The sequence below is a fragment of the Spermophilus citellus genome (genome assembly GCF_964194105.1).
Source record: "Spermophilus citellus genome assembly, chromosome: X".
NCBI lineage: Eukaryota > Metazoa > Chordata > Mammalia > Rodentia > Sciuridae > Spermophilus > Spermophilus citellus.
In genome coordinates this window covers 97,373,024-97,383,220 of record NC_138190.1, presented here as the reverse complement: position 1 = coordinate 97,383,220, position 10,197 = coordinate 97,373,024, and the positions used below count along the sequence as shown (strand labels likewise).

Below are 10,197 nucleotides of genomic sequence, written 5' to 3'. Positions count from 1 at the left end.
AAATGGACAAAGGAACTCAACAGAAACTTCTCAAAAGAAAAATACAAATTTTCAACAAACATAAGAAAAAAAGTTAACATCTTTAGCAATTATGGAAATGCAATTAAGACTACATTGAGATGTCATTTCATGTCAATGAGAATGACAATTATCTAGAATAATTTGTATCTAGAATACAAATAACAATAAATGTTGGCAAAGATATTCATAGTATATCTTTATCTGTGAATGTCTTCTTGCAAATTACATATTTGAGGGTCTTGTTTTCTAATTCAATCTGCAAATCTATGATTTTTGAATGAAGAGTTTATACCATATATATTTATATAATGTTATTGTGGAAAGATGAGTTTTGTTTCCTGCCATTTGCATTTATTTCTAAAGCGTAATTCATTCTTGATTCTGTAACTGAATATTCTTCTAGTCTTGATTCTCATTTTTAATATATTTTTTAGTTATAGATGAACACAACGCCTTTATTTTATTTATTTATTTTTATGTGGTGCTGAGGATCAAACCCAGTACCTCACACATGCTAGGCAAGTTCTCTACCACTGTGCCACAACCCGGGCCCCTTGATTCACTTTTAATTGATTATTATTATATTGAAATTCATTTCTATAATGGTAGTCATTTTTATTTTTCATTTCTTATGCATAAAATTCATTGAGTATGCTCAACATAGAAAGTTTTTATTTCATCTTTAATTATGAAGGATGATTTTACTGGATCTAAAAATCTTTGTTGGCATCCATATTCTCTGAGTACTGGTACATATTATTCCAAGACCTCCTGGCTTTAAGTGTCTGGGTTAAGAAATCAATTAAAATCTAAATTGGATTACCTGTAAACATGATCTGCCATTTTTGTCGTGCAGCTTCAAAAAATATCTCCTTGTTAGGCATTTTCATTATAATGTGTTTTGGAAAGGATTTCTTTTAATCTTGTCCATTTGGAATTCTGTATGCATCTTGTATTCATATTATATTCCTAAGATTTGGAAGTTTGTCTAGTATTATTTACTAAAAAGATAGTGCATCCCATTAGTTTGCATTTCAGAGCATTCACCTACTCCAATGAATTTTAAATGTGGTTTCTTGATATTTTCATGGATTATTTGAATATTAGTTGGTCATTTTTTTTCTTGTAATACCTATGTCTGATTTGGGTATTGCGGTATAGCTGATTTCATAGAATGAGTTAGGAATTATTCTTTATAAAAAAATTACAGAGTTAATCAAATTTCTTCTAAAATATTTGGAAGAATTCACTAGTGAAGCTATATGGGCCTGGTGTATTCTGTTATGGAAAGGCATTAATTATTGATTGCATTCCTTTTGTAGATATAGGACAATTCAGGTTGTGTATTTCTAGTTTGTGCATTTTGTCAGAATGAATCTCTTTTAAGGAATTGGTCTATTTCACCTAGCTTAACCAATTTATGGACTTAGAGTTGTTCATTTCATTCCTTAATTCTTGTTTGAATGTACTTGTATCTGTAGTGGTATCCTCTCTTTAATTTCTAATTTTAGTGATTTCTGACTGCTTTTTCTTTATTAGTTTGACTAGAGGTTTTTCTCTTTATTTATCTTTTAAAAATTCAGCTTTGTGTTTCATTTATTTTCCTTATGATTTCCTATTGTATTTATTTTTGCTCTAATTTTTATTTCAATTAATTTACTTTCTCATATTTATTATTTGTTATGGTATATATGGTTAGCTCACTACCCCCAAAACTTCACGTTATAAAATTTCATCCTCATTGAGAAGTAACAAGAGAATGAAAAATCAGTCCAACTAAGTTTAGAGGTATATATGTGAATACTTTTGTAAGTGATTAGGATTAAATGAGGTCATTAGGATGGAATCTCCATGATCAAATACTCAAGGATATGGTAAGGGAGAGAAAGAGAAAGAGAGAGAGAGAGAGAGACAGAGAGATTGAGCACAGATCATGTAAACATACATACATGCTCCCTGTTTCTTGCTATATGATCTCTTGCAGTATGTCTTGATTCTGCAGGTAAGGCAAACAACATATGCTGCCTCTCAACTTTGTACCTCCAGAAGCATGAGACAAAATAAACCACTTTTCCTTATAAAGTTCTCCCGCTTCAGATATTTTATGTGAGTAACAATAATACACTCATAAATTATTTCTCTTATGTTATATTCTTCTAGTAACTTTGGATTTAATTTTTTCATTATTTTCTAGATTTCTAATAAGGAAACTGATTTTATATATTCAATTATAATATATGCACTGAATGCTTTACATTTCCATTTAAAAACTAATTTTGTTTTATTTTCAATTTAATTATATGTGAATTTTAAAATTAACCTTAAAATTTCTCCTCAGACTCAAATGTTGTATTAGAACATTGTTGTTTGGGCCTCACCACCCCTCGCTCGCACGCACGCACGTTCATTTTCTGTCCTCGCGCCCCTTTTCCTACGCTTTCCTCTTCTCCCCGGTCAAAGAGCCGCTCTCTTCGCGCGGTGCATTCTGGGGATCTAGGTCGAGCCCGCTGCCGCCGTCGCCTAAGGAGAGCGACTAGAGGCCGCGATTGGGGAGAAAACGCCGGAGTCGCCATCGGAGAGGAGCTGATTCCCCAGCCGCCGCCGCCAGAGAGGCCCTCCCACCCGTTCGCCCGTCCCCCTGCCCCGTTCACAATGCAGCCTGCTTCTGCAAAGTGGTACGATCAAAGGGACTATGTCTTCATTGAATTTTGTGTTGAAGACAGTAAAGATGTTTAATGTAAATTTTGAAAAATCCAAACTTATTTTCAGTTGTCTTGGAGGAAGTGATAATTTTAAACATTTAAATGAAATTGATATTTTTCACTGTATTGATCCAAATGATTCCAAGCATAAAAGAACGGACAGATCAATTTTATGTTGTTTACGAAAAGGAGAGTCTGGCTAATCATGGCCTAGGTTAACAAAAGAAAGGGCAAAGCTTAATTGGCTTAGTGTGGACTTCAATAATTGGAAAGATTGGGAAGATGATTCAGATGAAGACATGCCTAATTTTGATCGTTTCTCTGAGATGATGAACAACATGGGTGGTGATGAGGATGTAGATTTACCAGAAGTAGATGGAGCAGATGATGATTTACAAGACAGTGATGATGAAAAAATGCCAGATCTGGAGTAAGGAATATTGTCGTCGCCTGGATTTTGAGAAAGAAAATTACTTCTTCACAAGATTTCATAATTGAGAAAATTCCTGAGTTATAGCTCTAAAGGCAGATGCTGTATCTGCCTCCTTTAACCCATTTTTCAACCTGTCCCCCCCCCCCTTTTTAAAAGCTTCACTAAGGGTTGATAATGTACCATTGTATGAGGCAAATTTAAGTCAGCTAAGGCATGAACATTTCCCAGACTTCCATGAAGCTGTTGAGGTCCTAGGCAATTGATAACAGCAGTTGTGATAAGTAAAAACATTTCACCTGTCTCCTTTACTTTATAATATAATTACTGACATGATAGGAAGCTCTCAGCTTAGGGAAAGATAACTAAATTTTAGGTTTTAGGATATGGACTCAAGAGTGGCTGAAACAAATTGGCTGACATCTTAAACTGATAACCTGCCTTTCCTCTGGTGTACCCTACAGGATTGTTACACTAAAGTTTATTTTTCAGAAAATTTACTGCCTATTATTGTATGTAAGTGATTACTTGTCAGTGTTCCAGATGTATCTTAGCTAAAACTAGTGAATGCCCTTAACTTAGATGGTTTTTGAAGCCTATTCATTTGGTATTGTTTGGCCCTTAAGCTTTTACATCTCTTAGCATGGAGGACGAAGAAAGCTGTACATTGTTGCTTGAGAGTCTATACATTTAGACCAGATTTGTTTTTGCACTGTCAGTATGGCAAATGAGTGAAAAAATGTTAATACACTATTGGATTTTTTAAATTTCTTTTTTCTTAAAATTCAGCTTATCTGGCTGAAAACCTCAATTTATGTTCATGACAGTGGGGTTTTTTTAAATGTCTACATTCTTTCTAATAAACTGTTGGAAGACTTAAAAAAAAGAACATTGTTGTTTAATTTCCATGAATTTTGTGGATACCCAATTAGGTTTCTGTTATTGATTTATAGTTTAACTTATAATGTAACAGTACATACTGTATTTTTTTCCATTATAAATTATCCTAAATGGAGGTATTATTAAAGACAGAGTACTGTAGTATATTTAAAAATGGTTGCTTTTCTTCCTCCTCCTTCCAGAAACATTATGGTATTTTTTTTTTAGGTACTGATTGTTAGAAACTGGATGAATTTGTGAAAATAACATTAACAAAATGTTGAGGCCTTTGAATTACTGGATCCTCCTGTACTTTCTAACTCTGAGATGTCACAATTAACCTCCTAAGTTTGTCAATTACATGTCAAAGTTTTCCACCTGGCAGTGTTTCCCATCATGACTTCTACTCATGATTCCCTCTACTCCTTTTTCTGTGTCTGCAGTCTTGGGATAAAGAAGTTAGTTCCATGTCCTCATCTATCTTATGAAACCTAAAAAAATGTAATTTATCATGTGTTAAAATTCACCTTTCTTAGCTATTTCCACGTGGAATTGGCAGCCAGAAGTCTACCTCTCCTCTTTTTTTTTTTTTCCAAATAACATTTTAAAAATACATTGCTGGTGGGAGTGCAAATTGGTGCAGCCAATAGGGAAAGCAGTATGGAGATTCCTTGGAAATTTGGGAATGGACCCACCATTTGACCCAGCTATCCCTCTCCTCAGACTATACCCAAAGGACTTAAAAACAGCATACTACAGGGACACAGCCACATCAATGTTTATAGCAGCACAATTCACAATAGCTAAACTGTGGAGCCAACCTAGATGCCCTTCAGTGGATGATTGGATAAAAATGTGACACATATGCACAATGGAATTTTACTCAGCAATAAAAGAGATTAAGATCATGGCATTTGTGTGTAAATGGATGGCTGGCATTGAAGAACATAATGCTAAGTGAACTTAGCCAATCCCCCAAAAAATAAGAAACAAATGCCAAATTTTTTTCTCTGAAATAAAGAGGCTGACTCATAGTGGGGCAGGGAAGGGGAGCATGGGAGAAATAGATGAATTCTAGATAAGGCAGAGGGGTGGGAGGAGAAGGGAGGGGGAAGGGATTAGCAAGGATGGTGGAATGTGATAGATATAATTATCCAAAGTATATGTATGAAGACACAAATTGGTGTCAACATACTATGTATACAACCAGAGATATGAAAAATTCTGCTGTATATGGGTAATAAGAACTGTAATGCATTCCACTGTCATTTATTCTTTTAAAAAATCAATAAAAAGTTAAAAAAAAGAAAAAAAAACAAAAACATAAGATATATATTTGTGTATGTTACTTTTCTTGGATATTACAATATGATTATATATAATATAATATTTATTTGTGTTAATCATGCTATATACCATGTAAAGTTGGGGTTTGAATGTAAAGGATGCAATTTCTTTCATTCAAATAGTCTGTTAACCCTTCGATGGACTGGGACTCTTCACACAATCTTCCTTTTGTTATTGTGTCTGGCTACCACCATTATTCGTTTCTGAGTCCTCTATTTTGATCTTTTTTATTCTTATTAAGATAAATGGGGAATATTTTTTCCCTCATGGCTACATCATGGAATGCTTAATCTGGAGCTATCAGTATATGTTATTTACTATATGGATAAAACTTTCATGAAAAATTAAGCAGGTACTTTATAGAGTAGAAGAAAATTAATATTAGAGATCTAGTAGCAAGGGAAAGAAATGTTATTTATTTTCAGTTGGCCCAAAGCTTATCTTAATCTCTGCTCATATAATTGGCTCTCAATATACTGAAAATAAATTTCTCTTCTTGCCTAAGTTAAATTGAATTGAATGTATCTTTTATAATCAAGGTAGCTCAAGGGGAAAGTTCTTAAAATTGTTTTCTGTGAAGTTTATCTAAAAATTTCTAGTATAACTTGTCAATGAAGCCAAGCTATCCAATAAATAAATAGTTACTGAATAAGATTAACTTGATCAAAAACTTCCTATGGAAACTTTGTTGTTGTAGTTGTTGTTTTCCTTTCTCTTAGTATATATTTTGCTTCTATAATAGAATACTACATACTGGGACATTTATACAAAAATTATTTCTTAGAGATGTGAAGTCTGAGAGTTTTAAGTTAAAGACTTAGAAAGATTTTGAAGTCTGATAAAGGGTCATTCTATGCTTCCAATGTGGTGTTTTCAAAATTGCATACTCTGGAGGGAAGAAAAGCTATTACATGTCAGAAGAGCAGCATAGAGAATCCACTCCTGACAGTTATTTTTAAGCCACATTAACTTGTTTATGTTGTTTCTTCCCATATGACTTAAATATGTTCCATTGTGCTCCACTTGCCAACATAATTGTTTTGGGTATTAAGTTTTTCACTTTTAAATTGGATTTTTATACATATAATTTACTGGTACCTTATAATTTTACAAAACAACGAGCTTTTTTATTCTTATATATGCACATAATATAATATCATTTTTTAAAGAGAGAGAGAAGAGAGAGAGAATTTTTTAATATTTATTTTTCAGTTTTCAGTGGACACAACATCTTTATTTTATTTTTATGTGGTGCTGAGGATTGAACCCAGTGCCCCGTGCATGCCAGGTGAGCACGTTACCACTTGAGCCGCATCCTCAGTCCATAATATCATTTTTCAAGGGAAAAATCATTTAAACTATAGTATTCTTTAAGAAGAATGTAGTTATGCATATCTTGCTTCACAAGATAATTGCATATATTTGGAAATTTTTTTCACAGAAATTAAAATGATTCAAATTATATGCTACTTTTCTTTTGAATTAGATGCTATGTTATAATCTTGTGAGATCACTAATCATAATTTTGTTATTGAGTCAAATTAAAAAGGTTATTTATTGAATGTTCAGTTATCATCCCCAAACTATTATTTATATGAATTTCAGGAAATAAATAATCCTCCAAGTTAGGAAACTTAAATACCATAAGAGGGAAGACTTAATGAACTAAGCTAAATAAACATATGATTTTCATTTCCAATAGTTTCTCATTTAAAAATACTTCCTTAAAAATAAGGGAGATAACATTTATGATTAGATTTTCCTTGAAATATTTTATTCTGCGTGAGTGTACTACATCATAGATGATCTTTTCAGTATAGGACACTTTTTCTCCTGAAAGATGCAAAAGAAATGTGATGTGTGTTTTAAATGTTTACAATCTTTCAAAGTATTCTTTCATTATTTTATCTTCTCCTTTTGAGTTTATTAAATCAATGAAAAAGTAAGCATACAAGTCACAGATGATTTATTATAATTTGCAATAAAATTTCCTAATTATTCGCAAACTTTTAAATTTTATTTTAATGGTATTCTTTCCCATAATCTTATTTCTCTTTTACCATTTTTTCTTAAAAAACTTTCATATACTTTGCCATGAGCAGATTACTCAAATTCCATTGGTGTGCAATAATTTTCAGAATAAAATTCAAAGTTATTATATAAGAAATTTTTTTTAAAAAAGTAAATTAATGCTTTTCTCGGTCTGCTCATGTCCTTCAACGCTTTCTTTGAATGAATATCCTATTCCTTGATAATTGGACTAATAAAATATATAAGTATGAGAATCAAAAATATTTCAAGAGATAGAGAAAAATTATCTAGCACATGTTGCTAAGTCAATGGCATATTCAAAAGAAAAAAATAAACATAAAAACTCATTGAATACCATATACAAAAATTGTCTCAAAATGAATCTCAGATTCAAATAAAAATCTTGAAATTATAAGCATTTAAAAGAAAATATAGGAGAAAATCTTTGTAACTTCATAGTAGTTATTTATTAGGTAGGACACAAAAGCAAATATTAAAAATGTTTATTTATGGGGCTGAAGTTGTAGCTCAGTGGTAGAGCACTTGTCTAGCATGTGTGAAGCACTGGGTTCAATTTTCAGCACCACATATAAATAAATAAAATAGGGCTGGGGATGTGGCTTAAGTGGTAGCGTGCTCGCCTGGCATGCACGGGGCGCTGGGTTCAATCCTGAGCACCACATAAAAATAAAATAAAGATGTTGTGTCCACCAAAAACTAAAAAATAAATATTAAAAAAATTCTCTCTCTCTCTTTAGACATTAAATAAATAAATAAATAAATAAATAAATAAAATATAGGTCCATCAACGACTAAAACAAATGTTTTAAAAAATTGTTATTTATATATTATTAAAGCTAGTTTTTTCACTGAAATATAACATTACATATATAAAAATGAAAGCCACACTGTGTAGAAAATATTCCAGGGACACATATTGAAAATTAAATTGTATCAGGTTAAATAAAGAAAAATTATAGAGCACTGATAACCAAAAAACAAAGTTAATAAGTGGGCACAAGGTTCGAACAAACACTTTACCAAAGAAAATATATGAATGTCTAATAAGTTCATAAAATTATTCTCATTATTATTAGTCAAACATAAAAGTTAAATCCACATTGTGATAAGTATTTTGTATATCAATTAGAATGACTGAAATTATAGAGTGATGATGCTGAGTATTGGTGAGGAGGATATTAAATTTTTAGAACAAAAAGATACTTACACTCTCATATTGATTGTACCATTTTTAACAATGTCTAAAACATGGAATTGATCCAGGTACCCTTAAGTGAATTAATGGATAAAGGGGAAAGGGAGAGAAGATGGTCGAGTGGATCTAGGCAGCAATCCTTGTCCCTTCCACAGCCCAGAACGGGAGCAATGAAAGAACAGCTTGACAGAGATTTGGGTGACAGAGTAAATACTCTAAAATTCAATACTGGACGGTTTTAGACTTGGAGGAACTTGGAATTTGGCTTTCAGAGAGGAAGATAAGAACATGATTATTTGACTCTGAACTATAACCAGAGTGGTGTCAAGGTGGAGGGATAATAAAGAGAGAAGGAGGAAGAAGAAAAGACCCTGGACTACTTCCTTAGTATCAGTTGAAAAGAAAAGTAGACCAAGAAAAATGGATCAGAAGCATCAAAGACATAGATCGCACAGCTTAGGCTAAATTGTGGACTAAAAGCTATGCTGGGTAGGACAGCCATTTTGTGGAGTCCATGGCTGGTCAGCCTCCCTAGAATAGGTTAAATTAGTGCAGTTTCTCCTCACCTACAGATAGTAACAGAGAATACCACAGAGAACACCTCTAAAATGGGTTATTTCTAATTCATCTGGAAGGAACTTGTAGGGAGATTGCTGCTAGTTGAAAGTTACAGTACCTCCCCCTCCCTCACTGAGGATAAGGGGAGTGAAATGGAGCTGACCTAATACAAAATCATCCCTGGTTAGTGCTATCCTCAACCAAGTGACAATACCTTGTTTCATTTATTTGTTTTTATGTGGTGCTGAGTATCAAACCCAGTGCTTTGCACATGCTAGGCAAGCGCTCTAACTGAGCAACAACCTCAGCTCCCTGAATTTCTTTTTTTTTTAATTTATAAATGAGAAAGGAATGCATTACAATTCTTATTACACATACGCACAATTTTTCATATCTCTGGTTGTATACAAAGTATATTCACACTAATTCATGTTTTCATACATAAAATTTGGACAATGATGATCATGACATCCCACCATCATTTATAACCCAATGCCCCCTCCCTTCCTCAGCAACAACTCTACCCTATCTAGAGTTCATCTATTCCTCCCATGCTCCCTCTTCCTGTCCAATTATGATTCAGCCTCCTTATATCAGAGAAAATAATTGACATTTGTTTTTTGGGGGATTGGCTATCTTCACTTAGCATTATCTTCTCTATCTCCATTCATTTACCTGTAAATGCCATGATTTTATTTTCTTTTATTAATGAGTAAAATTCCATTGTGTATATATGCTACATTTTTTTATCCATTCATTCACTGAAGGGCATCTAGTTTGGCTCCACAGTTTAGCTATTGTGAATTGTGCTGCTTTAAATATTGATGTGGCTGTATCCCTATAGTATGCTGTTTTTAAGTCCTTTGGGTATACTCTGAGGAGAGGTATAGCTGGGTTAAATGGTAGTAGCATTCCCCAATTTTCCAAGAAATCTGCATACTTCTTTCCATATTGGCTACATCAATTTGCAGTCCAACCAGCAATATATAGAGTGTACCTTTTCCGCCACATTC

The 10,197-nt window shown here is 32.9% G+C and overlaps 1 pseudogene across 1 annotated transcript; it reads left to right on the top strand.

Annotated features, from left to right (window-relative positions):
* The first annotated feature begins 2,664 nt into the window (after positions 1–2,664).
* LOC308639366 (prostaglandin E synthase 3-like) lies at positions 2,665–3,269 on the top strand (annotated as a pseudogene). The gene has a single exon. The product of its transcript is annotated as a prostaglandin E synthase 3-like (transcript).
* Positions 3,270–10,197: the final 6,928 nt, after the last annotated feature.